This window comes from Hirundo rustica, chromosome 10 (genome assembly GCF_015227805.2).
Source record: "Hirundo rustica isolate bHirRus1 chromosome 10, bHirRus1.pri.v3, whole genome shotgun sequence".
In the NCBI taxonomy this organism is placed as follows: domain Eukaryota; kingdom Metazoa; phylum Chordata; class Aves; order Passeriformes; family Hirundinidae; genus Hirundo; species Hirundo rustica.
Window position 1 is genome coordinate 7,775,737 of NC_053459.1, and position 26,964 is coordinate 7,802,700.

General features: G+C 37.8%; 1 long non-coding RNA gene across 2 annotated transcripts in view; it reads left to right on the forward strand.

Moving 5' to 3' along the window:
- Positions 1 to 2,526: 2,526 nt before the first annotated feature.
- LOC120757293 (uncharacterized) overlaps positions 2,527 to 26,964 on the forward strand; it is a 96,363-nt gene continuing 71,925 nt past the window's right edge. The window contains exons 1-3 of one of the 2 annotated variants that reach the window (XR_005702454.2): positions 2,527 to 2,624; positions 4,302 to 4,385; positions 5,163 to 6,043. This is a non-coding gene — a long non-coding RNA (uncharacterized LOC120757293). Of the gene's footprint in view, positions 2,625 to 4,301; positions 4,386 to 5,162; positions 6,044 to 26,964 lie in introns of those variants that run through there. The other variant, XR_005702453.2, reaches the window with a different exon arrangement.

Consider the following 26,964-nt stretch of genomic DNA (forward strand, 5'->3'; position numbering starts at 1 on the left):
GTGTCCACACAGAAGCTGCTCAGCTGGCAAATAAAACTCTGGAGAGCCAGGCGTCCTGTGGGAGCTCTGCCTCCAAACCGCACTGGGTTAGACATTGTTACCATTGTAAAGGTGAGGAAATGCAGAGTGGAGTGGGCTGGAGAGACTGTGGAAGGGTTTCACCCTTTGATATCCATGAGCATTCAGGGTCTTGAGACTATTCCCAGAATGCAGGAGTTTCAATGGTGGTGCAGCTGACCATTAGAACAGGCATTTTCAGCTCTGCCTTAGGTTCCTAATCCGAAGGTGCCCTTAGTCAAAGGTCATCACGAGATATAACAACTGGAATGAAAACATTTACAGCAGTGAATCTGAGCTGTGCAATTCACTGAAGTTTTTTCCATCTGATCAGGGCCATTCTGTTATGCCTCATACTGGTGCTTGAATTTCCTGAATATTTTTATTTATATGCCATAAGCTCTCGGAGTTTTCTGTATGTTTTGCAAAACTTGTATTTACATTGTTGGTGGTATTAATTTGAAAGATACCAAACTCATGCATTACTTCTGATAATGATACAAAGCATTTATAGCTGCTTGAGGAAATCTTTTTTTTTTTTACCAAATATCTAATCCAGTATTAAGATCTGAATAGATCTGTAAGAGCAGAATTACAGTCATTGTCATGGAAAAACCGATCAAAACTTACATTCATGGAGGGGAGTATTGTAATTTAGGTTTTTTTGAATCTTGATACCTGGGAAAGCTGTGGTTATCAAGGTGCCCAGTATCTACCTTCTTGTAATATAGAGTCTAAAATTCTAAATGATTTTAGAATTCACATTGACACTAATATCTTTTGATTCATGGTTTCATATTATAGCTATTTCTGATTCTATAAATTAAAAAAAAAAAAATCTTAGGGATCCATCATGAATGTTCTCATTCCAATTTACTTTGTACAATCATATATTTCAGTGAAACAATTAGACAAACAAAGCAGTCCTATCGGATTATCAGAAGAATGAGTAAATTTTGGGTCACAATCCTATAATCAAATACATCAAATCAATAATGTTGGTCCTGCATCTGTTCTGTGTTCTTAGCTAGGAAATATTCTATCTTAGCTATTGATGGAATGAGAATTAGGTAGATATATTGGTTTTGGTTTGTTTGTTTCTTGTTGTTATCATTTTTTAGTTTTGGTTGGGTTTTTATTTTTGTTTGTTTGTTTGTTGTTTTTGCATGTCTACATGCAATCTACACCCAATCTTTAAAATGTGAAGGTTCACATTTGTACATATTAAGACCACACATGTTATTAAATAAGAATGGATGATGAACATAAAATAGAGCAGCTGATTTGGAAGATTGACAGCTGTTTGTTTTTCTCAGACAATAAAATCCCTAATCAAAGCATTCAGAGAAATGAAGAAGAATTCTAAGAGATGAACTCCTAAGATACTGACTACAGGCTCTGCCTGCAAACAGCTGCAGAGGAGGAAATTTTGTTTTGGTATTAATGATTATTAATATGGCAAGAACTGCATACTAAAAACAACCAAACCCTGTCCCACTGCACTCACTTCTGCTGTGTTTAAACCATGGTTTTTATCCATGCTTCAGGTGTCCAAGATAAAAACTTTGACAGTTTTGGAGCCCAAGCATCACTCCAAAGGACAGCTCTCCCCTGTGCCTCACTTCATATGAATATTAGCAGATGTTTATGTTCATATGCCCAAATCTGCCTCAGACCAAATACCTGTCTCCTGCTTGAACTCCACCCTCCCTCTGGTGAAAGGTCTGATTTAACAGGAGGTTAAGAGCCCAGCGGAGCTGCTGACAGAAACATCTCAGCCAGCAGTTGTAGTGTCTTCAAACCGAAGAAAAAACATTAGCCTTCTTTTCAGCATCCTCTGGTAGCTAAAATGGGTTGCCCAAGAAGCTGAACAGTACAGTTCACTATTGCCCTCAGGCCGGAGACATTTAAATTCCCACTGTTATCTCTCAGGGGAGAGCCCTGATGTAGAGTTAACAGCTATTTGGGTCCAAGTAGGGCATTCTTTTAAAGCACTTTTGGCATCCAAAACAATTCTGCTTCTATCTTGCTGAATCTAGGTCACTGTGCAACAAGCAATGCAATATTTAAAAGGGGAACAACCAGCAGTGACGTCTTTGTGTTTAAAGAGCCCAAGTAAAAGCAGCAAGTCCTTGCTGGCAAGCCCTAACAGCAGGACTGATTTCTGTATTTTACAGAAATTTTCTTGGAGAAAAATGGGAAATAGCCGTGATAGCATGGTCTAGAATCCAGAGGTATGTCTGTGCTCAGCATTTCATATTGGAGATCTCTAACCAGCACCAGCATTGGAAGATTTAGGTGCTTTACCAAATGTGTAGAAAACCTAAAAATCTTATGGCTTTGGATTTCACTTTGGAGCCTGTAGGAGAAGACAGTGTTAATTACCCAATTCAGCATCACCCCTGATGAGTCACAGCTGTAGCCAATAAAGATCAGCGTGATAAAAGGGAGTGGGTTAGCTAGTGAGGGGGAATTCATAAAGGGGGAGGAGGAGGGTTGAGGAGGATCGAATGAGAGGATCATGAAGAGGAAGGAGGAGCCTGGGGAGAGAGAATCACTGCTGTGAGGTCAGTCTGGGTGTGCAGTCAGAGCCTGTTGTTGGAACCTGCAGTCACAGTCTAGCTGGGTAAAAGCCTGCAGTCAGAGTTTAGCAGGAAACAACCAGCAGTCAGAAGCTGCAAGGGAAACCCACAGTAGGAGCTTGCTACAGCCGAGTCAGTGAATAGTTGGAGTCAGGATGGTTGAGCTGTAAAGAGGAATAAACCACGACCCTTTTCATGCTGTGATAAACAAGAAGTCTGTGTCTTGGCTCATTTCTACCTTCTAACTAGAGGATTGCAGCAGCAGGAGCCAAGTTCCTCAAGTACAGACTTTGTGATGCCTAAATTGTAGGCAGTGCAGACCTTTATTGGCCCTGGCCCTGTGCCTTCCCTGTGAGATGGTCCTGGTTTTATTCCCGGCAGAAACCAGGTGTGTTTACATCTGTGTATTAAATTCCAAGTCAAAGAGGTTATGGGAGAATATACTCCCCAGATATCCTATCTTTACAGAACCACCCCTGACTTTGTTCATTCATCCTTAAAAATAGCGGATGAGGAAATGTATTAACACAATATTCATTTTACCATTATTTACCACTGGCATCACTACATATATATCCAGATAACAGAACAAGCATTAAAACAGTGGTTATCCACATTATTAAAAATTAGTGTATTGATAGTAAGAAATAAATACTGTAGAGCTGTGGGATGCTGCACTACAGTGTGTAGGCTCAATTCCATTCTTATTTCATTCTAACATTTTTACGAATTGTATCTCAGGTTACTTGAGGGGTTATAAAACAAAAGAAATGTAATACGGATTCATTGTGATAGCAGATAGAAGATCCAGAATATTGATTTGGAAAAAGTGCTCATTGTTTCCAAAGCTGCTCTCTTCTACTGATGAGCTCAACTTTTACCTTAAGCTATCTCAATGAACTAATTAAAGGCCACTAATGTGTGAGAGTGAGACCTGAGTGGTGTAAAGCACTGCAGCATCATCTTCCATCCAGCTGAGCCTCTCTCCTGTGCTTTTTTTTTTTTTTTTTTTTTTTTACTGTTCAGCTCTAGAGTCTTGCTATCTCCCTGTGTGTTTCCGTCACAGCACTAGCTGAGTTGGGTGAGATGAAGCATCCCAACCCTGGGCCCTGTCAGTCAGACTGGCCAGTGGAGGGTGCCTGAGGGGGGCAGCAACAGGGACAGAGTGGTTTTTTCAGCAGTTTGCCAGGCTACAAGAAGTTTGAAGGTTGAGGATTTTCTGATCATGGATGCATTTGGGTGTGCTGTTTTTGTTTTGGTTTTTTTTTTTGTTATCACTGTTCTGGGTGAGGTTTGTTTTTTTTTTTTTTCTCTCCACTCTCATATGGTAAATCTTTCTGAAAATATTAAACAGCCACCAGCTGCTGGAATACTCAGCTCAAGCCTCCTGCCTAAGCCAAAACCATTCTGAAAGGAAAGCTCTGACCCAGGGGGCTGTGTATGGGGCTGAGTAAGGGCTTGTAGGGGCCCAGCTCTTATACAGCACAGCATAACACAAAACTGATGCACCATTTATACTGTCTGATTAAGCTCTTCTGGTTTCTGAGACTTGCTTGATATGATAAGCGACATTCATGATTCAGAGAACAATTGAAACATGGAAGTAAACCAAGTGCTATTATCTCAGTGGCAGTAAGTGTGACTTTTGCTTGTTTCCCTAAGGAGCCTGTGGAGAAGCATTGCTGGAATGCCAGAGGTTGGAGTTCATTGTTCCTGAGCACGAGAGAGACGGTAGGAGATCAGTGGGTGTGTTCCAACTCTATTTTTGTTATCACTTTGGGGTTACAAACCTTGTGATGCTGAAACTTTTTGACTGGCCCAGTCCAGTAAGTTTTTGCCTTTTAAGGAGCTGGAATTGATGCAGTTCGTGAACCATACACCTTTCTTACTTGCATTCCTCAAGTACAGCAGCTGAAGTTCAGGGTCTGTGTACAGGAAAGAAGGATGCATTCTGCCTTTCATTTCCTTTTGAATGTATATATATATAGATACATGTATAAACTGAGAATGTATAAACTGAGCCTCTGTAGTTAGTGCAAAAGTTTCACTGTGTGAAGTTGGAATTGTAATTCATACCTTTAGCCCAAGAAACCATCATTGCTAAAAGTCTGAGTGACTCGTGCTTTATGCTTCGAATTCTATAGGCCCGATGAACATCTCCACTTTATTAGGCTTTCACTACCAAAAATTTGAATGGTTTCTAGTAAAAAGAGACATTGTGTTATTGTGTGTATAAAACATTCCTATAATGGTGACTCCCAACCTTTTAGCATGTCATCAGGATTGTTTCCTGCCATGAATATTTCACTTAATCTGTTTTGTGTAAGTAGTTTCAATGTAGTCAGGAGACATTGTGACCTGCTAGACCAGGGATTTAAAGATCAAGACTTGGCCTTTTGGAGCCCCAAACCCATAGAACAATCTGTGAAGAACAGCTCTTCCCTTTAAGTTCATTGGAGACTAAGTAAGGAGTTTTAGTTCTACATATTGTAATTATTTATCTATGAACCTTTATTGTCCAAGACAGAGAACTTGAGAATGTTAAAACCCACCAGAAAGAAAATCCCCTGCCAAACGTCAGAGAGCTGGAAGACACCTGGGAGTGCTTCCCCTGGAAGTGCTTCCCCAGGCCCTTCACCCTACCCCGGTGTGTTCTAGGAGCACAAGGAGATACGACATATCATTTCTCTGTTGATGAGGGTGGCTGACCATCGTATACCAGATGAGAGAATAAGTGAGGAAAGGTGAAGACTCTGAAAGAAAACTTGTTCAGGGCTCTTTGCATTTTATGAAGCAGATCCAACTTCATAATTTGATGCTGATTTTTGACTTATTGTCAGAGGGGGAATGACACCACATCAATAAGGTGATTTGTGAAAGGAGACCCATATTGGTCATGTGTTTGCTTTGTTGGTTTTTTCAGACAGATGACTAGAATTTTATTCACTTACGGTTAATCATGTGTGGCTGTCTATTACATTATTGCAAACATATGTGAGACTCCTCAGTTTTGAGGAAGAGATATTTCTCAGTACCAGAGGGTAGAGGGAATTTTGTCATCTAAAGCATCATGACAGATCTCTGAAAGCATGATATTTCTATTAAGCAAGAATCTATGTGGTGTGTTTTTTTTGTTGTTGGTGGTTTGTTTGTTTGTTTGTTTTTTCCCAAGTATTTTCTTGCAAAGATGAATATAGCCCAGGCACAATGGTGTAACTCTTAACCCACTCCCACCTATCCCTCTGATTTTTCTCATATTCTTTTGCATCTCTCCTGCCATATGTACTCCACAGCCAATCTTGGTATAAGCTGCTCACTTGCAGCTACTGCAACACCCAGAGAATGGCTCACAACTGCAGACTTGCCCACAGAGGAGCATATTAGGAGCATTTTCAGTGTTGGGTTTTAGGCACCTCAGGAAATAGACTGAGATCTAATTTTTCACATACCTATGTAATTTCCTAAATTGAATAAAATTTTTGCTTTCTTGTACTAGATGGGGATAAGAAACTACTCTGTTATTCTACTTAGAAAATGCCCTGGAGTCTTCAGCTACATCCTACATTGTTTTTATTAGAGAAATTGTATCTATGTGCACCTTCATTAGCAAGATTTTTGAAATACCCCAGTTCCCTTTGATTTAACTAAATCCTTGTTGCTGCTACGTAAATTACGCTCACTGCAGTGCCAATTTGTTCAAACATACTTTAGGAGTTTTTAGGAATTTCAGGTGTCACACCACTTCCCCTGACAGGACAGAGAATAAAATTGCAATCTGAAACAGTGGGAAAAAATGTAATAATAATAATAAAAACCTAACAAAAAAAATCCCCCTAGCTGCTATGATGACTTTTGACACACAAAGATCCCTTGGGGGATAATGGGAAACAAAAGGGTTAAGGAGAAAAACTGAAATAACTCTGCAGTCTCTATTTTCTGCCTGACTCCAGAGGCACTGCAGACAGCTGTTGCAGATTGAGGCAGACTTGTAATTTGCCTCTTGGGTCTGGCACGGAATTAAGGAGCAGTAACCAGTCTCCTATGGGGTATCCAGTCTCTATAACTAGCATAAGCATAATATGAAGGCCAGATCTTCAAAGATGCATAACCGTGATGGGAAAAGCATGCTGAAATACTCTTAAGTTGAGGCCCATACTATGTGCTTTTAAGTCTTAAAAAAAAAAAAAAAGAAAAAAAGAAATTCAGCATGTAAAATATTGACTAGAACTTCACTATCCCAGTGCTGGTGAAGAGTGATCCTAGAGCCTGATGCAAAGAAAGAAATTTTCCAAATAAAGCCTAAGCATGCTGGCAGTGTCCTCTGCAGGGAAACACAAGCCTTTGTGTTTCCTGTTCACTGGTAATGTCTGAGCTGGTGCTCTGTGAGAAGAGAATACTGATGTGTGCCCTGGGGTGCTGGAGCTTGGTACTTGGTTCTTCCCCCAGGTCACTTGATTTCTGTCCCTTGGGTAAGAACTTTGGCACAGCTGCTGGGAATACACTGCGCATTCAGGGTAAAATGACTAGAAGAAAAGAGACAATATCAACAGTTTGTTTCTCAGAGATGTGTTGAAATGTGGCTGTTTAAACTCTCTGATGATGTACAAAACAATTGAGAAGCTCTGGAGAACTGAGAGCAATTTTTTCATTATTGCTGGAAGTGATAAATTACAGTAACATATACAAACTTGATTGCTTTGTGTTCAACTTTCAATAATACAATTATCATACAGTATAGGTAATAGGAAATATTATGCATCTTGCTTTATAACTGTTTGGTTGATATATATATAACTAGCATCTTTCTTCTGCAATAATTATTTCTTGAAAAACACAGTTTGTTGTTTTAGGTTTTGTGTTCACTTTTTTAACATATAGATTTATATACAAATGCTGCATTAAGCTTTGACTAAGAGAATCTGAAGCTTGTAATAGACCTGGGATAGGATCAGTTGTGACTCTGTCATTCTGCTGCTGATAAGGTGACTTTTTTCAGTTGACTCTGACAGCTCCTTATGTGAAAGCATCCGCTTCTCACTTCTACTAGGAGCAGATTCTTGTGCAGCTTTGATTTTTCTGCTTGTGAGGCATATTTTCTCATAGTACATCAGGAGCAGACATGCTGAAAATTGCCTTTTCCAACTGGACACAGCCATATAAATAATTGGCATCGTGCATGGCAATTATCACTTCAAACTCCTTGAAAAGTCTCACTTCCCAAGAATTTGAAAAGCGAAGGTCTGCCATTCTATTAATGTGTTCTCTATTTAACTGGAAGAATTCCATCGTCTGTATGGAACTTTGTCTGAATTTCGTCAATATCTTAAAGACAAAGTTAGACTGGGATTTTGTGTTTGTGCCTCTGGTTTGTTTTGTTCAGGTTCCTTAAAGGGAAGAGCAGGCAAGAAGGCAGGAATACCCTCAATTTTACATCTCTTATTTGTTTGAGTGTAAGAAACCCTGCATTTTTTGCTTTCATTCCTTTAAATTAGTTTCACTCTACATGATTTATAGGGAGATCATCACTGGAAACTACAAATCAGAATTAATACCATTTTCTCCTGAATAATTTAACCCAGTAAATGCTTATACATAATGTTGTATGAACAGTCTTCCAAGTTTGTGTGGTCACAGAAGATGGGAAGGAAAGGGGTAGAAAAGTAGTTTGCAATTGCCATCTGTGCTTCCCAAGTATTTTTCCATTTTTTCCTTAAGAAATAGCTCTCATGTAATACTAGGAGGGGCTGTGTTGTTTTCAAGGCTTGCCTCTGAGCAAGAACGTCTTCATATACACATGCTGTTGGCTGAAAGGACTGCAGAACACCTTGCAACAGTTTTAACATGAATATTGGGGTAAATGGCTCCGTTTAATCATCCTTAAAACAGGTGTTCTGAAAACATGAGTATTTAATGACCTAGCCTGACTAACATTTTAGGTTTGGGTTTTTTTAGTCTAATGCGTTGTGTAGATTCCTTTTCTGCTCTTTGTTACTTGCTGGTGATTCATTAAATAATGTGATCAACATGAAGCATTCTGAAAAAAATAAATGCTCATTTGCAAATCAGTTTATTAATCTCCTCTCACACTTAGCAAAAACCTTTATCCTTTTTAGATGAGTTGAAAAAGTCTCATTCAAGGGACTTAACATATGCAGATTTGGTTAGAGAGCATATTCCTTTCTTCTGTGATGAATATTGAGCTTGAGTAAAATCCAAGCTAATCTTGACTCTGTTTTCCCCTCTTATCACATAACAGACAAATGTTTCCTGCAGCTACTGTGTCATAGCAGAGCATCTGCCTCCGTACGAACCAACTGCCAGATAGCCTTAGCAAGCAGTCAATTTATGCAGCTGACAGGTTTATTACTTTATCAGATATTTGCTCAAGGACAATTTTATTATATGCAAATCATTGACATAAATTGGGAAAGAATGAATTTATTAAGGCATCTAAATTAATCTTTCACCATTTTGTATGTGCATTTTTATTATGTAATGTATTTACTTCTAGAATATTCATTTATCTGAGAGCTGCGCTGTAACTACAGGATTTGTCAGGGTTAGGTTAATGTTGATTTGTGTTCTATATTTTTTAACAAGCTCAACCTTAATGCTGGTCAGAGTTCAGAGAACATGGGTTATAGAGAGCTTTGGCTTGAGATAGGGAGTTAAAAATTCATACACACCACTTTACTGGACTTGAATTTTTAAAGTGTAAGATGGAAAAAAATCAGATCCCTACTCATGGAAGCAAAAGACCGTCACCTGCTCTGCAGAACTGATTCTGACCCTGGGCTGTTTTACTGACTGGGCAACTATTTTTTATTTAACAGTAGGCAAATCCTAAACAAAAGATCTGGAAAAAAACCCCAAAAAACCCCAAAGCCACCCAAATCAAAACAATACAAACCCACTCCCACGCACAAAAGATCCCCACAACAATGACAACCAGGCAAGGAAGAACCCTGCAACACCTAAAGAGTTAAACTGGAAAAAATATTTACAGGAGGATTTGGGGGTTGTGGGGGCCACGTCTATTTTGTTTTGCCTGGCTTTTAATCTCATGTTCTGGCTTTCTTCTTCCCCTTTTTGGGTGAACTTTGTGTCCATTCCTGTTGTTGGATCAGGCTTTCAGATAACCATGGCAAGTACATTTGTGTTGCCTTCCTCAGTGATGACAATCAGGATCTGGACACTTCTCTGCAGTAGAGGAGTGAATTTGTCTTGTGCATTTTTTTATTTATTCTTTTTTAATTAAGAGAAGAAAACTTATGCTGATCCAGGAACAATGGCATGACTAATACCTTAAGGTTTTGAGGTGGGAGAGGTCTGCCTTTTTCTCAGTTCTCTTTAGTACTAGATGAAGTTTATGGCTTGAGAAACCTGTGTTCAAAGCCTGGCTGAGCACGTTATTTGCTGCATTTGTGCTACAGCCCTCATCAAAAAATTGTGAGTAAAAGTAAGGTTTTGGAGGGATGACCACACTGAAAGCTGTAGGATGCTCAGGTTTTGTGTTCACTGCGATGTAAAATTCCTAGATGTAAGCTTGTAAGACCAAGAAAACATAATAAGGAACTCAGTTTGCCTGAACTTCAAGTTAAAGGTCCATAATGACTTATACAGACCAAAAATGACTTCTGTATCTTCTCTGTTTGAGAAAATTCTACTCCCTGTCTTCTTTAAATCACAGAGTTTGTAGAGCATTCAGTTGTGGTAGAAGGTGCTAAGAAGATATTCCATTCTTCTCCTCTGAAATAACCAAGGTTTGCTGACTTGCCTGTATATTAGAACACACTCAATAATTTCCTCAACCTGTTTAGGCAGGTGGTTGAAAAACTATTAATTTCTTGGCACAAGACAATTACCAAAAATGCGTAATTCTGCTTGTAGCAAAGGGGAGAGATTCAAAACCTGGTGAGAAAAAGGGAAACAAACTTGCAAAAATAATTGTTAAAATAGCTTTACTGTATGATTTTTCCTTTGCAAGTTTTGCCTGAAGATTTTCATTTTTGAAATTAGCCATACTGCAGTTTCTGAAATATAACAAATTCTATTCTTTATAATTTTTTTAAAAATTATTTGAAACAGTCTGTTGCAAGTTCTGTTTTGAAGTTTTGGATAAAAGAATTATAGTATGTGAAACTGTACTTTGAGTCAGATAACTTGTCAACGTCTTGTGCCAAAACCATTTCATTCATTTAAGAGTTGTCAAAGTGAGGTTTTAAAGAATTTTCACAGATTTTCAGAGATTTTTTTCTTCCCTGATGGATTATTCTGTTTGTATTGTTTTCTCAGTCATCATTCATGATTCCTTATATACTCAAGCACGTTACTCAAATAGCACATATGGGGAGAAAATAATAGATATCTTTCTTATGTTGATTGTACCTTACCTTTCTTACAGGTAATTATTATAATTACACTTCATAATACTCCATTGTTTTTAAGAAAGGAAAGGCATTCTGGATTTCTCTGTTAGATTGACCTCAGAAGATTTTTCTAGGTTGTGGAATATCTCCATAGGATGTACTGCATTTGAACTACTGAGTGCTTGAGGCTTCTGTGTCCATCTTTGAGAAAAAAAAAAATATTTCATGCATTTGATATTCTGCCTTTAAACAGAGATCTCAATATGAAATAAAAATAGGTATATCCTATCCTGAATGTGTCCAGAGCTCTCTGAAAATTGAAAGTGTGAAAGCTCTGGTTAAATCCTGCTGTACTGTTGTCCTATCTCAGGGTATTGTTAACATAATTCCTGAAGGGATCAGTTACTCTGACAAACAAATATTGATAGTGTCATGAATTCATGCCCTATTCAGTAGAAATAAAAGCATTCACTGGAAATTGAATTAAGTATGTGAAAACATTCAGTGAGATACAACTCACAGACTTGGTATGCTATTTGAGAATGGGACTGCAGAAATTAGAGTAACACAAAGATATTTTATGGAGCACGTTGTGTGCCATACCATGGATAAGATCACATTCCCCTTAGAAAAAGAACAATAAACTCTGTGGAGGTGCTCAGTGTTGATAGAAAAGACCTGCCTTGAGTGTAACCTTACCAATGGGTGAATATCACATTTAGCTATGTGCTGCTAGGGACCTGGATTCATTCTGCTGCTCTGGTTTGAGGTTGGGCTCACAACAACTCTTGAGGGCTGTGCTTTCATGCTTCTGTTAATGGATGAAAACATCATCTGGAAACACAGCAAGGGCACTTTCATGCACTAATTTTTTCCTCTCTGGCTCCCAAAGAGACCCTTCAGGGTTCTTGTTTCTTGAGTTTTCCCCTTTGACCTAAACAAAATGATCTTTATATGCATCCAACACAGTGCCCCTGTAAAGCTGAAAGATTGGCTTTAGGTTTAATGCATGATTTGTGGGTTGATATTGGTGAAGGATTATATGAAAGTATAGAAAGATTTGTGCTTCTATTTTCTACTTGTAAACTCTCTGCTTCATTCCAGCCACGTATAAATTTTACCTTTGGACGTGTGTGCTTTTAGAGTGTCAGGGAGATCCTTCTCAAGCAAAAATATCTGAGCTACCTGTCAGGGGTTTTAAATAGCTTTTGTTTAGCAAGGTGATACACTGGAAGAAGCACTCTGTGAACTGCATCCTCTGCTAATGTAAATCAGAATAGTCAGAAGGCTCACATTTCTCACCTCAATACAAGTACTCTCCTTGTTGATCAATATGTAATAAACCTCAGATGTTCATTGAAATTCTTTTTCCATGCCAAATCTTGATGTCATGCTGCTTTGCCAGTAAGCATAAGTGAAATTTATCCTATATAGGGATTTTCAATTTCTTTGTTAGAAACAAATTCTATATATTACCTCTGGGTATAAAATATATATTGTGTCTATGTAAATAACATATGGAGAGTTCTATCAGAAAATTGTCTATCTAAATACAAATAGTTATTTTGCTTTTTTATCACTTATAATTCTGTGCAAAGTTCTCTGGTTTTGAAGGAGAAAGGAGAGGCAGTGTGACCTTTCCCAAAGCTTCATGATTCCCAACTCAATGCAATCATTCAGTGACATGAAGATTTTTAGTAGTGTCTGATTTTCTCATATTAATTCTGTGTGTCAATTAACAGAGTCAGATTCTCCAGAGTAAACCTTACAGGTCTGTGAGTGATAGATTCCTGCTGGTGGTTTATGACAGAATAGCACTACTTTTTCAAAATTTCTTTCTGCTATTGTACTGCCACTCTTTAATGACAACAAGAAATCATCAATCAAGAGAAAGTTCTCTGTGTGTCACTTAAAAAAAAAAAATCCTAATTTTAATAGAGAGAAAGAAGTGGGGCTTAGCAGGGGAAGGCAGATGGTAAGTTGATGGAACTATTCAGTCTAAAGTCTCTTCAAATTACTGTTTTTCAAGCCATGAAGGATGAAAAATTATTATATTAAAATGTAATCCATTTTAATTCCAACTCGAGAAATTTTGATGCTCTAGCATTTCCTGTATAAAGCAAACAAACAATACCAAAAAAATTGAAATCCAGATATGTAATAATTGGTCTTCTGCCTTCTTTCCTCACCTTCCTTCTTGGTCTGGAAGATAGCAGTTATTGCCTCTGGTGTAACAGTTACTGTATGGTAACATAGTATTCTCCTTGAAGTGAAGGCATTCTAAATTGGTAATTCGATATATGTGTGCATTTGTGTATATATATGTTTATGAGAAGATCATTTAGGAGCAATTGTCTTCCCTTTTAATATAGTTTTACAGTAACCCTGAAGTCACGTGATGTAATTTTCTTTTTTGGTTCAGTACATTTTATATAAAGAGGCACTAAAGTACTCTAAAACAATCGTTGAAATTGAAGGGAGAGATAGAAAGACAAATTCTCTTCCCTCCTCAAACATTTTCAATAGTAAATTCTTACAGGCAAAACAGAATAGTAGAAGAACATGGTTAGCTGTAGCAGGAGATTGAAAGTGAGGAAATGTAAATCTGGCATCAGCACTGCTGGGAGGAAAAATCAATTAAGCTGTACAAGTTAAGAAGTGGTGAAAGGCTTGAGGGTGTTTCAGGTTCAAAGTTGCATGTCTTATTCTCACTATTGAGTACTTCTAATGGGTGTCAGAGGCAAAGAAAAAAGATGAGTGTGAAGAGGAAACAGAGGAAAAAGAGGCATACATCTAATAAAAAGTGAGTTACGGAGTCAGATAAACGTAACAGAATATACTACATTGAAAAGTACTCCATCAGAGCATATTTCCATCCAAGGTTTCTGAAGTGACCGCCTAGATCTTATGCCGAGCTCTTTGTTAAAAACTGTTTCAAAAGGTTAATAAAATAAGAGCTCTTTTCATAAATATTTGGTCAATTCGAATAGACAGCTTTGCATTTGGAAGCAATGGGCTGCTGACAGCACAGCTCGTTCTGATACATTCTAGCCATGTATTTACATTCAGAATTCAGGCTAATTACTTTTCTCCTATGCTTCTGTGAATTCTTAAACCATCTTTTAAAGTAGGTTCCTTGTAGCGAGAGGAACTTGCTCAGAAAAGCAGATTTGTGAGACATCATGGGATTAGGAAGACCATAAAAGAAATAGGGGAGGAAGTATAACCTAATCTAGGCTCTTCATTAATAGCATTGTATCTTCTCTTTCACTTTGAACCACTGTTTGCAATGGCAATATAGGGAATATATATGCTTTTTGTGGTGTGTGATAGACATTCTGTATTTCTATTGAAGGCCTGACTCAAAACTGTAGTCAGAAAACTGAGCTTGAATGAGTAAGGCAAAAAAAAAAGCACAAGTAATGAGGTGCTGGATTAATGCAGTGATGAAACAAAATACCACTTTAGCCACTAAACTCTGTCAATTTGCAGTTTCTGCATTGATTTAAGGTGACTTGTGATTTATACAGATCTGATCACTGCAGATCCCTCTGTATCATCACATCACTGAAGACTCTGTATTTGAATGTCTTGGATTATTTTCAAGACTGTATTTTTCTAAAGATTTCTCAACCCAGCATTGTTTGGGTCAGTGTTTCCTGATATGTCCTAAATAATTTTCCAGTCCTGCCCTGAGCTGTTATCCCCAGAGATCTGAGGAGGGCACTTATGCAGGCCCATTTTCAGAATTAAAGTCTGCATTTTATGCATAGTGTTAGCAACTTTTTCATGCACTTAAAGCTTATTTTCAGGTTTCCTCCATCCCATGCATTACAAGCAAATAAACCTATTTCCCATAGTGCTGAAAATAACCTTTTATATTTTATATAGTATAAAACAAGTTTATATTAAAAAAAAAATGGGAATAAAGGGCAAGGTATTAGACCCCTTTCATACACAGAGTGGGAAAACAATCTAGTTCTCTTAGTGGCCTATCTTGCATAGGTGGCAAATCTTTTATTCTTCAATTACACGTGCTTGCTAACAGAAATTGTTCATAGCCAGCATTTGGAGTGATTTCTTTCAAAGTTGCCAACCTTTCAATAATAAAAGGACTTGAACAGAACTATAGTTCTGATACAGTTGAACTGTAAGAGTTATTGGAAGACTAATTCAGATCTGTCATTTTCAGAATGTTTTATGATAAACTTCAGGGTGCTGATCTCAGCTGTGAGTAAAATTCTTTTCTTAGGCTGTGTGTGAATAAATTCCCTTCAAAAAGAGGACAAAAGACAAACACTCTGTATTCAGAATCTCAAAATGCAGCTACCTTCCATATATCAAATAGAAATATGGATTGATATTCCAAATATCAAATAGAATGACTGTGAATAATTCACTTCATGTTTGAAAAGTTCATAATTCAGGCTAACAACATTATATTGATCAGATATTTATAATCTAAGAAGCACTTTTTTTTTTTCTTTTTTTTCCCCCAAACAGCCACCTCTAGCACCCCTACTAGAATTTAACTCAGTTATGTACCTGGTCAGTATTTCTCTGGTACAGAGGACAGTCTTTTAATCACTTAGGAATAAGCAGGAACCAGATAGCAAAACCACTCTCCCACATTTAGTGCTGTTGGCACACAAATGAATCTTAGACAGAGTACTTCTGGTTTTAGCAGAGAACCTTTGCCACTTGCATAAACTCAGTACAGTCACAGTTGTGTGGAAGACTAAAAGAAAAATGTCACTAGGGTAAAATTCACCAATTGTTATTCTTAATTATGTTTGCATGCATAATTAATAAATATTCTTTAGGCAAGAGAAGAAAAGAGATAAAATTGAGCAAAAGCACAGAATTCTTCACAAAATAACGGTAATATAATTAGGCAATATATTTAACATGCTTATTACCAATGTGATTTTTAGTTACAAAGCTAAATAATATCTCTCTTTGGAGGGAGGAAAATAACCGAAGAGGAGGGGTGAAGTGAAGAGAAAGAAAATCCTTGCTTTGCCTTATCCCATGTGGTGAATGTTTCTGTTCTAACAAGCTTCTCCTGCCAACAAATGTAAGAACAGAAGGTCAAACACAAGGAGGGCCTGGGCTGTGCTCATCACGTTCACTGTGCTGCTGAGGTCCCTCTTCAAACAGCTTGAGGGAGCATTTCATCTGCCAGACCCGGCCTTGTGGGATGGGGGCTCAGCTCTGCACCAGTGAGAGCCTCTCCCAGCTCCTCAGAACACACCTCTTGTCTGAACACAGAAAGCTCCCTGCTACATAGGCTTGGCAACTTTATTCAAACTGCCTCCAGATGCCTCTTGATGTGGGATTGAACCACAAATGACCTCAAAGTCACTGTGGTGGCTCCTGGTTTTTTTTCTCCCTGAGACCCCTAAATAATTAGGTACATGAGTACTTGAACATATTTTAATCTTACTACATGGCAACTGTGAGAGAACATGAGATTTTCATGCAAATTGTAGAACTGATGCTTTTTAGTTTTGTGGTTTTTTGTTTTTTTTTTTTCCTAGCAGCCAAACAGACATTCAAACCTGAAAGGGACATTTTGAGAAGGCACGAAGGACTAAAATTTATAAAATCCCTAATTTCAAAGTATACAGAACTATTGCCTATACTGGAAAAAAAATCCTATGGTAGTATTAAATCATAATCTATCTGTTTAAAAGATATCCTGCCTTGCACTTCTGTCACTGCAGTATAATCATCTGATAGTGTGTATGTACCTGAAACAACCATTTATTATAACCTGTCAGGGTTGTTATATTATTTACCTCTAAAATCTTGAGCAAATGTAAATTGTGCCCGAGTCATCTAGAATTGAAAATAGAGTTAAATCCTGTCTCTGATAGAAGTAAATCAGAGCTTTAGGAAAGCCCTACAGGTGTTTTTAAGTTAGCACAGTACTGAATTTATTTAATGTATCAGTGTAGGATTTAATTGAAAGACAACTCAAAACCGTGTTCTTCTCCTTCTTCCTAGTCTGAAGTGACCGGATTTTTCAGTCTGTGGTAACCCTAAATTAATTTTAAACTGTGAGAAAACTATTCTATCAAGATGGTACACTTCCTTAGTCACAAACTGCTTAAGACTTCAAAATTCAAATAGCTTTAAAAGCAAAGTGTCAGATAAAATTTGACTTTGGAAAGCAGGAAAAAACTCCACACTGGAGCATATCACACTAATTCAGCAACGGATGTTTCACTATTGCTCTTCCCTAGCACTTGATTCAGGCATGGATTTAATTTTCTAGGGTGGTGCACGTTTCTCTCTAGCACTGTCGTTGAGGGCTGTATCAACGGGATCCTCTAGTGCTGAAGTGCATATTCCTTATTCAGCAGAGTGTGCAAAGCAAGGAAATTCCTAAACCTTGCAAGATGCTTCCAAAGATTGTGTTTGAAACAGTAACTGGTCATTTACACATCCCTTTGCTGGACTTTGTTCAGAATTCAAATATTCAAAGTTTGGACCTTCAGTATTGGATGCTTTTCATTCAATGTTTCTTGTAGTCCGGGGTTGTCAGGTTCTCATCTTGCTGGAGGTCTGTACTAGATCCTTAGTGAATTAATGGGCTCCCCAGCATGGCCCCTACCCAGTGCTTCACTCTCTGAGCTAGCACGGAGAATGACAACCAGGGCTCCTTGTTTGAACTCCTCTCAAGCATTGCTGGGTCATATTCAGTCAGTATTTGTGCACATTTGGGATTATCTAGGGAATGACTGTGAATATGGTACTACCAAATCTAACTTGAAGGAGCAAAGCAGTTGGAGAATGCTGTAGGTACGAGAGCAGGTGACTTGGTGCATTGACCTGAGTTTGCCAATACGTTTACTTGCTTTACCAATACTATTTTATGACCAAAATACTTTTGCCTGCCTCAAAACCAGGGCTCTGAGCAGGGCTTTAGTTATAGAGAAACATTATCACTTGGACAGATTTTCAGGTGACAGTGCTGACTCTGAAGTGGGAACTCTTAAATGTACTGGAGCAAGGAAAATAGAAATCTCAGTGTACCTACTTGTGGAAGCATTGTAAGCACCTCCAAAGACTGGTAGAGTTGAAAATAATGGTGAAAGCAAATGTCAGTTGAAAGATATGTAAAGTATGTGTCAGAATATAATTTTGTGGAAACAAACTTGTATTAATTATCAACTTTTAAAACAATTTAAAAAACCTACAAAGAATGTCTGTCATTAACTTTCCTCAAAGTATGGCAGCACAATGCACGTCTATTGGTATTAGAGACTTTAGAGACAAAATCTGCCACAAAACAAGTAATTGTAGACAACGTCCTGCTTCCTGCAGGGATACACAGCCAGGAAATTTTGAGAGGGATGAATACTGATCTCTGATCCACCATGCTGTTAAGTACAATAAAACCAAATGGTGATAGAAACTCTACTCATGATTTAATTATTGCAATACCTCTGACGTTTTACCTGTAAAGTCACTTCTGGATCAATAATAAGGGAGAAAATTAGCTTAAGAGATCACAACCAATTGCTATGAGCAGATTGGAAAGAACGAACTAATACTGTAATACCTCTAACAAAATATCTCCACAGACCATTCACTGGTCTTATTTGGTTTTGTTTGTCTTTTTTAAGGTGTTTGTTTGTTTTCAGTATTTTTTTTAATCAGTTGGACAAACTGAACTTTTTAGATGAATGCCCAGTCTTGAGAATGTGTAGAACATAAGTTATACAGGGCAAGTTTGCAAAAATATTTGTAAGTTTGAAAAAAAAAAAAAAAAAAAGGGAGAGGAGAGGCAAATTCCAAAGGAGTTGACTTATCTTCAATTTCTGTAAAAGCACTGAAAGCGCTAGTCTGGTTTTGAGCTCAAAATGGCAAAATGGCAAAGTCAAAATCTTGATTAAAAATATATTATATTTGTGCTCACTAAAATCCAGTGTACTATTTTTTGATAGGAATAAGCTGTTCATTCCCCAAAAGAGGCAAAACTGGAAATCCTTCAGAACAGGACCTGACAATTATAAGAAATCACACATAAATCACAACTACAAACATCATAGTGTCACAAGGGAACAAGTAGCCCCACAATATATCACAATAATGTCATGTATGCAGTGCCCAGAGCCATGGTATATTTTGCAGCCCAGGAAAGCCATGAAATTGTTCTCCATTGTACTTAGCATTGGAAAGACTCAGCTGTGTCCAGGTCTGGGTGCTCCACTGCAGAGAAATAGAAATTGCTTGAGCAAACTGAAAAGGAGCTCAGCACAACTTTCACAGAAAAAAGGAAGAAAGGAAATAGAAATGCTTAGCATGAAGGGGGGGCATGTGAAAATATTTTCCAGTGTAGTATGCAGAGCCATAGGGAACTTATTCTTCCTGTCTAGGATTGGTAAAATAAACAAACATGATCTTAAAATATAGTAAGGAAGATTTAAGTGAGACCAAGGAAAGCTTCCTAGTGAAAAATGTTATGGAGCATTTGACTAAATTGTTTTACCTCTCAAAGTTCTTCTTGCAGCTATGGTCTGTATTTCTGTGAAGTGGATGAAGTAGTTATACATTGGTATGTTTGTAATTTGTGGGTCTTTCAAATCCAAACTAAGCCCCTGGGTCTCTTACTCAAACTGTAATTTCAAATTCCCTGAAGAGCTCAGAGCATACATATAGTATGTATAGTTTATATAGCCATCTTGTTTTACATCTTTTTAAATGTCTGAACAGAAACTGCTCCCAGTCCAAAATCCGGATGCAAATACCCTGGAAATTTCTGGAGAGGATTTCAACCCTGTATTCAAGCTTGAATTATGCATCCTAAATCCCTATCTGATTTGGAGCTATTTTGTGCAAGAAAGCATTTGGAATTAATTATTTTTTTGCAGTTTTTAATTAGAAAAAGAATCTGACTGATTACATTCTCCCCTTCAATTAACTAAAATAATTTCTCTTCTGGGCTTACACCTTGCATTCCAAATTGCAACTAAACGTGCATAGTCAAGCCTGATGGTAGGATCCCTAAAAATAAAGGTTCAAAACAGGAATGCTCTGAAATTTTAAACTACATGGGAATGAACAATAATGCTCCAATATTTCAGTACAATCTAAGGTTCTTTTCTCTCCTCTCTTTGTTCCCAGAAGAACACTTACTTTTATATAACTCAAAAATACCAAGATTTGTGGTGGGAATACTTCACATCTACAAATGGCTGTCCCACTGGGATTTGTAGCACTGTTTTAGATTTCTGTTTCCTGCTTCAGATTTCTGATTCAGTTTCCTGAAGTTTCACCATCACACCAAATGCCTTTTCAGAAGAGTTCTGTTTTTGTACTTTTCTGATTATACACAGCTCTCTTTATAAACCTCGATTGGATTACATTGAATCACACTGTCAAATTAATTGAAAAACATGGTCTTGCCATAGCAAAAACATATGTAAAAGGCAGCAAGTCATCAGCACATACTAAATATGATTTGTTGTTTTAAAAAATAATTTGTTTATATCAAATCTTCTTGTATCCTTTGTTTCGAGGACAAAGAGAGATGTTTCTATTAGTACTGACTGAAAGTCAAGTTGGCATTTTCTGTGCCAAGAAAGAGCCACAGAATTCCACTTGACATCTCATATCTTTTATGGTCTACTACCCCTCTTCAGTTTCCTCCTTAATATGTTTTGTTCTGTTTAAGATCCATTCAGTTTAAGCAGGACTTTCAGTTTTTGTAGTTCAGAAAACCACAGTCATCACCTCTAGGTATTTCTGCAGATCCTCCCTATGCCTTAGTCATGCTGCCTCAATCTGTCCTGCAGCCCTAAGTCCATAACTTTTCAGTCAGTTCACACAGCTAGAATTGCTGTCTAGATTCATCAGGTCACAGCTGGATCACTGTAAACCCCCTTTCTCTTGCCTGGAGAAATGCAGTCTTGCTTTCTGCATATCTGTATAAATTAATTTTTCTAATTCATCATTCAGGTTTCCTATCTCTCTAGTGATTTTCTATTCCATCAAAGAGAAGTCACTTGTCCTCACTTTCAAGATTGTCACCCCACGCAACTTATCCTCATTTGTTCACACCAAACTATTTCATTTTTGATTCTGATCATTCTTTCTTTGTTTTGGCTTTGTCTCATTGGGACATCATACTTGGGAGTCACTCCCCAAAAACTACTGCACACCATTCTTTAAATATCCATCTCCCCTCAGAAATATTTGTCAAACATTAAACTTCCAGTAAGATGAGAGCACTGGCTGATGTTAAGCTGAATGGTTTTCCTTCTAGCCCTAGAGCCTAATGCTAGGCAGTGGAAGATTGTGTATTCACTAAACCACCAACATTAAGCCAGGCTTGTAAAACTTTTGGAATTAAGTATTAATTTCTGTTTTGAGCTTGAAGATCACTTGGACATGTGTCTGGTCACTAGAAAAATACAGAATATATTCAGTAGTGGTCTTGCATTATGATAATGCAGCTTTTATATGATGAGAAAAATCTGTGAAATACTGGGTATGCCACAGAGTGGTGTTTGGGGCTTTCTTTTCCTTCAAAAAAAACCTGACACTTTGTCAGGTTTTGTATGACAGTGGGATGTTGTCACATCTCTGCTGTCCTGCCCTTTTTATTACTCTGGCTCAAAAAAGACAACCTGATCATAATGCCAAACTGCTCTTCCTGCTAATCATGTCATTGTAATGATATTAAATAAAAAATAGGCAAAGAAAAGTTTGATGTAAGACCTTCTAAAACTGATATGAAATTCTGTGCTCCACAGTGAGAGGCATATTGTTCATAAGTTAACTGATAATGGAATAATTACACTGGAAGAGACCATGTGAAGCAGTGCACAGGTAACATTGGTTGACATAAAATTGATGTCAGAAGATATTAAGTTATCTTTATTTTTATTGGTAAACTTCTGCTGGGATGACTGAGGTTTGGGGAAATTATCAAGTATAAATTGAAAGATCCAGGTTCGTTTTCACAGTATTACAGCACATGTTGCTCAGGATCAAGATTTCAGAAAAAATAGACTGTCCTAAACCCAGCATGATGAGGTTTCACATTAGTCATTTTTTTCTTTGCTTTCTGTTTGTTTGGGTTTGGTGTTGTTTTTTGTTTTGTTTTGTTTTTGGGTTGGTTGTTTTTTTAGCACCTACAGTATGCATTTTAGGGTACATCTCTAAGTTCTCATCACTGTTTTTTGATTTGTCTTCAAAGAAGACAGAAGCATAGGTAGCTGATTTACACATGGATTTCAGGAGAAAAATATGCAAGACTTTAGAAAATATGAAATAGGGAAACTATAGCCATTTTAAATTAATTGCATTAATGACCATCATAAATTCCTCAAGAGTTGCAAATTATAATTCTGCTTGAGGCACTTGTGTAGTTAAAAAACATTGAATTCAATTAATAAAAGAAGTATTTGGCATGAATTACATTTGACTGAGTTTATAAGCAGCTCCCTTGTAAAAATAAGCATGTACCAATTGTTTAAGTAGCATTTATACAGTGACATAAAAAGAGTGCAGTAAATAATTTCAAAAATATTGTCCTCAAGCAAAAGTTATGATTTAGTTAGGAAATTCAGGGGAATACAGACATTTCATGCTGGATAAAAGCAGGCAGTCCAATGTCCTATCCTCAAAGTGACCCAACCCACATTCTTCAGAAGATCCTGTAACAGGCAGAAACCCTACAGCACATCTTCATACTTGTGTAATTCCTGATCCCACCAGAGATTTTGCTTCAGGGCTCAATCAAATTGCAATCTTTCTTCCAAAATATATAGATTGTTCTCAGTTATAGCATTTGTAGATAATAATCTACTATCCACATAGGTTTGCAGTAGTTTCGAGTCTCAAGTTCTGTCTTCAGTAGCTTCTTGTAGCAGAATTTGCTGGTCCATTTTGTTTTCAACATCCCCATCAATTCTTTCAAGTGTCCATTCATTGTTATACATACAGAAAACACCAATTTACTTTTGCTTAAACATTTTGTATTTATTTGATTTATTTCTGTATCATGTAGACCCCCTGTGTCTTCACTGTTAAAGAGAAAAAATCCAGAATATACCCAATAAGAACAAACCAAATACAACCTAAAAATGATAATATAAACTTTGTAATTGTTCTCTTAAGGGCTGCCCGGATTTCGTGGAACATGTCATCTGTTTTAACAGGGTTCATAATTATTTAAGACTCCCGAACTCTTAAGAAGTATTCACCTGTAGAAAAGTCTGTGTTCATTTAGCAGACCTGTGGAAAATTCCTTTGACATTTTCTGTTGGAAATTACATAAATATGCACACATGTGCTAAAGTAATTTGTTGTAGACCTCTGCAAATAATATATTTTCTTCTGTGCTTATCTCTTCCCAAGAAGTTTTCCTTTTTGTTTTGCTCTCCAGTCTCCAAGCAATTTGATATTCCTCAGATTGTTATTGTCTTCATACATCAACTGACTTTCTAAACACCTTATTAGATTTGTTGTATGAAGCATTCCAAGGAAAATACGAGAGAGAAAACAAAAACCTATCAATTTTTGCTGAAGTAAACAATGCATGGGAATAATGGTCAGCCATAAATCTGGAAAAAACAAAATTCAACTCGGATAACCTGGGGTAATTTAGAGTGTCTTTTTCAAAACCAGCTGAACCGATGGCTGTTCTCACAGGGTGCACTGAGCTCTGTGTTGGGTTGGCAAGATTCTAGCAATGTAACATTTGTTTTTCTAGGCAGAAACTAATTAACTCCTCACTGAGACTTACAAGAAGTTTTAGTTAATAATCTTTGGGACAATTGCTCCTAATAGCAGTAATCCAAAGAGCTGAATCCATTGAATCAGAAAGTCAAAAGAGAGCTGATTTTCAGCGCAGACAGGTCTCACCAAAGCAGTTGTAGCCTTCTATGATCAAATCACCAGCTTTGGGAAGGGAGCAGCAGGCAAATTTAAGGTGCAGGTAGACAGCATTTGATCCAATATGAGCTGATCCAGCCACTCAGTGCTGCTGAGGTAGTTAGGCTCATTCTTGATTTTACCATGGTCTCTTTTACAGTGCCACTCTGGCACTCAGCTGGCCTCAGAGTGAGATTCTTCAATGCACCACATCAGCAGTGAAAAAACAATTAGCTGTACTCCAAGGGTCATGTTCTTCCAGCAGCAACAGTCTGCTTCAGCTTCCTTTTTAAGGAAGAATAGAAATCCCTTCTCTGAAACCTTCTTCAGCTGCTAACCCCTGCCTCCAGTTTTGGTGTGTTTGCCTTTCGCACTGCTGCGCAGGGACTGGCTGCCTACTTGGTGTCTTCTTCCACAGTGAGGCAGAGATGAGTAGAGAAGGCTGAAGGGGAAGAGAAGTAAAGCAGGAGCCCTGATGCTCTCAGTTCTCAAATGCAAGTTTGTACCCTAGGGAGACAAGCTGGGATAGGCAAGGAAGGAGAGAGAGAGTGAGGGACACAGAGCCCAATATTCATCCTGCTCAAAACTCATCACACTTCACTTCCTGTATGATTGTCTCATTCCTCCCCTGAGAAGCCAGATGATCCCTTTTGACCCCTTCTATTCCACCTTTCCAAAGCCCCTTTGTTTTCACTCTCTCCCTGCTGCAGTTGCAACCTTGATTATTTTTTCATTAGCCGCTGAGAAGCCCTCTGCCAGTTCATGCATATATTGTTTGGTGACAGCAGCATTCTAAAACTCTACTAGCAACAATAATTTGGAACCATTCTTCACTGAATGAATGCTTTGAGCTACATAAAGAAAATATTTTTTAAAAACTAAGTCTTCCTTTTTTTCTCCCCAATACTAAAATCTCTTTGGGGCTCAATGTGATCCACTATTTCCCAATATCTTCATGATAATCCATAAAATCAACAGTAAGAGACTTATTTTTTGTTCAGTTCTGCTTCAATCTCCAGCAAATTAGAGGATGAATCATTCAGCTGATATCAGGCAGTAATTTTTGTTTTTAAAAGACAGTCCCGTCTCTACAGGTTATTTCCCTATCTGCCTGACTGGATGTGAATGAGTACCACACACCTGCAGTGTTTGCCATCCATCCACATCCATCTCTTATTTTCATATTGTTTTCCTATCTTTATATCAGATTATTTTTGTCTTTGCTCTGTGAGATACTGCTTAGCCACTCTACATTATATAATTTTTTCTGGTTAACCCTGTTATCTGTTTTTTTTATCTGTTTACTATGATATAGTTCAAGTGCTTCTGAAAGACAAAAAAAAAAAAAAAAAAAAAAAAAGGCATTGGTCTAAACTTCAACTAGTCTATAAACTAATCATAATGGTAAATATCACACATTTGGTGCAGAGAAGTACATATGACTAATGAGGTTTCAGCCTCTGCTGCAGGCAGTCTTGTAATGAATGTCTTATAATGTACCCAAGTATGTTGCTACTTCCATCTGCTTTTTCTACCTTATTTTATTTACTGCTATCAGTTAATTTTACAGTCCAGTCATTATTCCTGCCTCTCATTCTAAAATGGCAATGGCGTGTGATCTTGTGTCTTGCTACTCTCACCTTATTTCTGTGCCAGCTCCATCACTTCTGCTTTCTGCCTCTGTGCTGCTCCCTTTCTGCCTGCACTGTCAGTACCTTGGCATGGGAACTGGAGCAGTCTTTCAGAGCTCCAGGCTTTGAGGTGCCTCCTTCATCAAAGTGCAGGCATGGTGGCAAATGTGGAAACAGGGGGAACAGTGCCCCACAGGGACTGAGCTTTTTAGGCCTCAGGGCTTTTAGAGCCCTGATGGGACCTGGTTAGAAGAAGCCACTGGGGATGATAAACAAGGAGCACCTTGAGCAGGAGATAATTTATCTCCACTGAGTTCGAAGAGAAGACAGGGAAGATACAGACTTATCTCCATAGGAGTTTTGTGCTCAATAGGAGATGTTGATATTCTTGCTCACCTCAACTGAAATAAATTGCAATTAATCTTGTCTAGATTGAGTAATTAAAAACATAGTGAGACAATAATTTATCCTATAAATTGTCATCAAATCAGGAAATGTTTACACACAAAAGACCCCATGATGGGCTTTTCTAAATAGATTGGCAATTTTTTTCATATCTCTCCTTCAGCAACTGCTGAAGTACATCAATCACTTTGGAGTGGAAACAGGAGATGGCTAGACCATATTTCCCTGAGGATCAAAGCCAGACTGTTGCATTCAGAGCAGCCAGGTTGCTCTCAGTGAGAGCTGGAGCTGTAAATATCAGCTGACCTTTACAGTCTAACTTCTGTCCAGTCTTTCTCCTGCCTGCATTATGTGCCTCTGGTGTGTTGGTTCCATAACCATTGCAGTTTTAGAGAGTTCATATTTGTAACCACTCAAAGTGTGTAGTAAAGTCTAGTCAGGAGTCCTGAAAGGAAATTGTGAGTTTGTGCAGTTGTGTGACTGTCTGTGAAAAAAGTGAGTGTGTCTTTTTAACTAGCCAAAATTATATCATGTAGTTGAAAAAAAAATGGTCTCATTTAGTGCCAGAGAAGTGACAGCTTGGACCCCAAAGAAATTTCAGTCTAGCCTTCCATGGGAATCTAGTGGATCTCCTCACACAGTCCTTCCCTGTACATCGTCTGTGTTGTACGCAGAGTTTATTTGGATCACTGAAATGGAAAAGCAAAAAGTTGATCACTGCTTTGGTAGACCAGCTTGAGTTAATATTTGCCAGCCAATTTGCAAAGCAACTGCAAGAGACAGAAAATTTGAGTGATTTGGAAGTAGATGAGATTTAGCAGAATGAGAGCATTGCACCCTATCTTCTAGTAAGTGCTCGTTCCTGGAAAATTGAGGTTTCAGATAGAGATCTTTTGGGAGAAACCAACTGTGAGGAAATGGATTCCTTTCTTACCACAGGAACTATTGCTTTTTGATATCTACTCTTGGCTGATGGTTGTCTTTTGTAAGTTTTTATAGCTTTTGATTATGGTTCAGCTGACCTGAAAG